The sequence below is a fragment of the Athene noctua genome, chromosome 2 (assembly GCF_965140245.1).
Source record: "Athene noctua chromosome 2, bAthNoc1.hap1.1, whole genome shotgun sequence".
In the NCBI taxonomy this organism is placed as follows: domain Eukaryota; kingdom Metazoa; phylum Chordata; class Aves; order Strigiformes; family Strigidae; genus Athene; species Athene noctua.
In genome coordinates, this window is record NC_134038.1 from 2,691,634 (window position 1) to 2,697,389 (window position 5,756).

At 46.6% G+C, this 5,756-nt stretch overlaps 1 non-coding gene across 1 annotated transcript; it reads left to right on the forward strand.

The window, feature by feature from the left end:
* Nucleotides 1-1,879: 1,879 nt before the first annotated feature.
* TRNAF-GAA (transfer RNA phenylalanine (anticodon GAA)) lies at nucleotides 1,880-1,952 on the forward strand. The gene has a single exon. It is a non-coding gene; the product is annotated as a tRNA-Phe (tRNA).
* The last annotated feature ends 3,804 nt before the right edge of the window (nucleotides 1,953-5,756 follow it).

Below are 5,756 nucleotides of genomic sequence, written 5' to 3' on the forward strand. Positions count from 1 at the left end.
TTTACTGGGGGCAGATTTGCAAGTTTTATTCCTCACCCTCTTTTGCGGACAATTGGAAAGACTTACTGGGGCCAATCACCAACTACCTTTTTCGTATGGATCCCGAGGTCCAAGTGGAAGCGAGCGGGATGGTCAATGATTGCTCATTTCCACTTCAGGGCTGAAACCTAATCGCTTTTGTGTGGTTCCAATTCCCTGAGCAATATTCTAAGTTCCTCTCATACCGGTGTCTCTACCAGACACAAAACGTAACAGAGAAATTGGGTTTGGGGTTTGGTTGTCTGGTAGCCATGGTCTTTAGTGATATCCTGGATTTGTTACCTGCACTTGTTCTCGCACCGTAGAGCTTTCAAGGACTGGATCTGGAATGTTTCTATGTCACGTATAGGAGTCAGTTTGTAAGTGTAAATGGACAAGAAGCAGAAATATAGAAGCGGAGCAAGGAAACAAAACAGGTGTCCCTGAAGGGCTGACGGAGGAGTACAGTTACTTTGAGATCAGAGAAGGGCTCTGTCGCTCCCAGATCATTGCAAGGAAAATAACAAGATGGAGCTAGGTCTCTATAGATACAGAGCTAATGATGAGGAAGGTGAATGTGAATGGACAAGGGTGATGGAGGATGAAGAAAAAGACCAGTTGGTTGTAGGGAGGGCTCAAGAAATGACTGTGAATGAGAAGAGAGTAAAGGGGACAATCAAACACAGACTGCTCGCTCTGTGCTTCTGGTGTTGAAGACACTGACTTGTCTCGTTCCTCAGACCATCTTTTTTTTTTTTTTTTTTAGTGCTGTTTAGGGTGTCAGACTTGGCTACCAGTTGTGTTGACTAATGTGGTTCTCTTCCACAGGGTTAGACCCAGGCATTCCTCCCTCCACGGCACATGCTGTTAATTGCAGAGTAGAGATCAAAACTGGGTGAAGCACAGAGGTATTTGCACCCCTGTCAATAAAACAAATAACAGTCTCAGACATAATGTGCTGGTTGTGTTTCCAAACTGGTCTGACATATCCAAAATAGCCAAACTGCTTCTCTGTAAGTAGAGATTTGGGTGTGCTGGTAAGAAATAGAACATGGGGGCCCTCGCTTGGGTATCTTTGCTGTACCTAAAGACTAAGGACCATATCATAAAACACAGCTAAAATCTGGAGTTAAACAACAACCTTGAGCTGAGGACCAAGCCAAGAGCATTGGCATATAACAGACATTCCTGATATCTTTTCACAGAGCTGACTGAGTTATCCATGGAGCATGGCTAGTCCTTTCGCATCAATCTGTCTCTCTCCAGCTAGCAAATGGGAGCCAGGCATATTCATGCAGTGATAGGGGAGACGTTTGCCCAGCCCACCAACTTATTCTGCAAATAGAGGACTTCGGCTCCCAGGACAGACAATCTACCATCTTTCTCCAGATTCACATCTCCCCAAAATACATATGTGAAATGAACAGTAAGTTTTCCATGTCTGCTAAAAAAACTGGTAGTGAAATGTGTCAAAAATACGCTTAATCTGGGTTTGAATGTTCAGCTTGGCAGCAGCAGATATTTCCTCACAGAGATTTATTAGATAACAGTTCCTGATATCTAGGACTCCCAAGCTAGGATATAGGAACCTCTTGCAATATCCAGACACCGGGATTCATATTCTTAAAGTCATACACATATACGGAGTATGTATGACACATATACGGAGGTCATGTACATTGACAAAGAGACTATGTTAGTGCCTTGGACCATTGCTTTGGAGCCTAGTCTGTCTGAATTCTGTTTCCTGGAACAACATTTTTTTTTTTGACTCACAAGCTAATGTCAACCAAGCTTGTCTGAAAAGGCTGAAAGATAATTAGATTCCAGCAGGTTTTGTGAAAATTAATGCCCCAGCAGAGCTGAAGTAGCTCAGCTGGGAGAGCGTTAGACTGAAGATCTAAAGGTCCCTGGTTCAAACCCGGGCTTCAGCAGTGTTTTCCTGCAGGTTTTTGTGCCCCGTGCTGTTTTTTTCAGTACAAGAGAGATATGGAGCTACTGAAAAGCCCAGTAAAAGGCCAGGAAGATGATGAAGGGGCTAATGAATCTCTCCTACAACGACAGACCTGGGATTGGTTGCCCTGAGAGGTTGTGGAGTCTCCATTCTTAGAAATATTCAGAAGGCACTTGCATATGGTCCTAGGCAACTGGCTCTGGGTGGTTCTACTAGAGTAGGGGGTTGGACCTGCAGAAGTCCCTTCCAACCATTCTGTGTGTAGAGGAGAAAGGCATGAGTTTATGTCTACAGCAGAGAAAAGCAAGGCTGATGTCATCCTCATGTATTTCCATTAGCAGTGGCCACCAGGTCAATCAGCACAACCACCCAGGCTGATCAACCAGCCAACAAAACAGCTGGGATTAGAATAAGAGAAGAACCAGACCTACGTATACATAAAAACAGGTTTGCATATTCCTATCCTTCCAGAACCATGCATTGAGTTCAACTTTTAACCGTGCCTTGAGTTCAACTTTTCTTTTTTTTTTTTTTTTGACAAGATAATAGCTCTGTGGACAGAGACTGCTTCAAAATTATCTCATCACCCGCTCTGAAATCCTAGTCATCTGTTGCAAGATGCTGCAATGCTACGTCACACACAGAGCCCCCAAATAAACTTCCGTTCTCATTTAAGACACCATCTGTGTCCCATTTCTGCAGTGCTTGGCAGGGATCGCTTCCCTTCTATGGTATGTTTGTTCCCCTCGCTGAGCTGCAGCCTTCTCTGGAGGTGGGAAAGTCAGCGGGTGGAACGGATGCCAGCTCCATGCAAGCGGAGATCACTTTGCTGTGACAGTGCCCTTGGGTAGCAGGGTGCTTTTGGTGTTTAACCTTGGCCAGGTGATCCTGGAGCAGGCGCAAGGGTAACCCAGGGAAGAGCTAGAGCCAATACTGTGTCATATTCGGCTACAAGAATGGAAAGAGGCTTCGCTGGGACTTCGGCTGCTAATCAGAGCAAGAGCAGTGAGGTGAGGAAGAGCCGAGTTGGGGACATCATGGACAGGTCTAAATGCACTGGAACACCCAGTTGCCCTGTGTCCTTTTGCCTGGTAATCAATAGAGTTCATAGTTTTCTCTTCCTATTGTTCAACTAAGCTTTATTACATAATCCAGACAGCTGCAACCCACAACAAACATAAACAGCCTGAGCTTAGGATCTCCATCAAACCAGCTGAAAGATCTGTGCAAACTGCATCACCATGCCTCAGTTTCCCCAGCTGCAGCAGTGACACCTGCCTTCCCTTCCCCAAGTGTGGTGAAAGCTAACTTGTAGGTGAAAGTACTCCGTGTTCTCAGCTTGTTTTTGTGTGTTATCCCAGCACGTGTCCCCACAGATGATGCTGTATTACTCACACACCTCTTGAGTCCTCTTTTTCTCTAATCCCTTTTATTTGCAAGAACTACGAACAGTCATGCTATCCAGGAAAACAGTCTTCATAATGCTGCCGTCAGCGTCACTGAGCTTTGCTCAGGAGACTGTTCCTTAGGAACTCCTGTGACATTCAGGTGAATTTACCTCAAACTGGATCGGAAATGGGGAGGGGGGAGCAACAAGAAGTAGGACAGCTCATCTCAGAAAAGCAGTGAAAGATGTAGTAAACAATGAGGAAACAGTGTAAAAAAGAGGATGATGGACTGGAGATGAAGTAAGATACTACAAAAGCCTGGTTCACCGTTCATACAGACCATTTTCAATGGCCAAGAAGGACTTTTGGGATTTATCTGGAAAGGGAAAACCTTATCATATAAATGAAGATGAGAAAAATCTTGAAACATTTTGCCTATCATGGCAAAGGCCAGGAGAGATTGAGTGTCTGTGTGTATCTAGAGGCGATAAAGGTGAAATGATAGAGTTTTCAGTTCTCAGGGAAGTAAGGAGGGGTGTCAGCAGAACGGCCACCTTGGACTCCTGGAGGTCAGCCTTCGGCCTCTTTAGAGCCTGATTGACAGAGATCTTTGGGAGGCAGTCCTGAAGAGCAAAGGAGTCTAGGAAGGCTGGACGTTCTTCAAGAAGGAAATCCTAAAGGTGTAGGAGCAGCCCATCCCTATATGCCGAAAGATGAGCTGGTGGGAAAGACTGGCCTGACTGAACAGAGACCTTCGGCTGGAACTCAGGGAAAGAGTTTATGACCTTCAGAAGAAGGGGCAGGCAACTCAGGAGGACTACAAGGCTATCATGAGGTTATGCAGGAAGAAATTTAGAAGGGTCAAAGCCCCGCTAGAACTTAATTGGCTACTGCCATAAAAAAAACAACAGAAATATTTCTCTAAATACAGTAGCAACAAAAGAAGGACAATCTGCATCTTTTGTTTGATGTAGGGGGAAACACGGTGAAAAAGGCTGAGGAAAAGGTTGAGGTACTTAATGCCATCCTTGCCTCGATTTTTAATGGTAAGACCAATAGTTTTCTGGGTACTCACTCCCCTGCTGGAAGACAGGGACAGGGAAAATGAAGCCCCACAATCCAAGGGGAAATGGTTCATGACCTGCTACACCACTTAGACACACACCAGCCTATGGGGCTGGATGGGATCCACCCAAGAGTTCTGAGGGAGCTGGCGAAAGTGCTCACCAAGCCACTTCCCATCATTTATCAGCAGTCCTGGCTAACTGGGGAGGTCCCAGTTGACTGGAGGTTTTAAGATTCAGCTGGAGAAGGTACTGGGCCATCTTCTCTAGACGGTGCTTTTGCCAGAAATGTTGGACCAGATGATCCTTGAGGTCCCTTCCAAGATGGTATTCTATGATTCTATGATTCTTTGAAATGTGATGCCCATCTACAAGAAGGGGTGGAAGGAAGACCTGGGGACCTACAGGCTTGTCAATCTGATCTCAGTGCTGGGGAAGGGTATAGAGTAAATCATCTTGAGTGCCATCACATGGCACATACAGGACAACCAAGTGATCAGCCCTAGTCACCATGGCTTTATGAAAAGCAGTTCCTGCTTGACTACCCTGATCTTCTTCCATGACCAGCTTAGTGGATTAGAGAAAGGCTGTGGATGTTGTCTACCTGGACTTTATAAAACCTTTTATGCCATTTCCCACAGCATTCTCCCGGCAAAACTAGCTGCTCATGGCTTGGACAGGTGTACTTTTAACTGGGGAAAAAACTGGCTGGATGTCTGGGCTCGGAAAGTTGTGGGGAATAGAGTTAAATCCGGTTGGTAGCCAGTCACAAGTGGTGTTCCCCTGATCTCAGTATGGGGGCCAGTTCTGTTTAACATCTTTATCAGTGATCTGCACGAGGGGATCGAGGGCACCCTCAGTCAGTTTCCAGGTGACACCCAGTTGGGTGGGAGTGTTGATCTGCTCGAGGGTAGGGAGGCTGCAGAGAGACCTGGACAGGCTGGAGCCGTGGGTCGAGGCCAATTGTATGAGGTTCAACAAGGCTCAGTGCCGGGTCCTGCACTTGGGTCACAACAACCCCCTGCAATGCTCCGGGCTTGGGACAGAGTGGCTGGAAAACTGCCTGGCAGAAAAGGACCTGGGGGTGTCGGTTGACAACTGGATGAATATGAGCCAGCCGTGTGCCCAGGTGGCCAAGGTGGCCAGTGGCATCCTGGCTTGTGTCAGCAATAACATGGCCAGCAGGACTAGGGATGGGATCTGACCCCTGTGCTCGGCACCGGTGAGGCTGCACTTCACATACTGTGTTGTTTTGGGCCCCTCACTACAAGAAAGACACTGGAGCGTGTCCAGAGAAGGGCAATGAAGCTGGTGCAGGGTCTGGAGCACAGG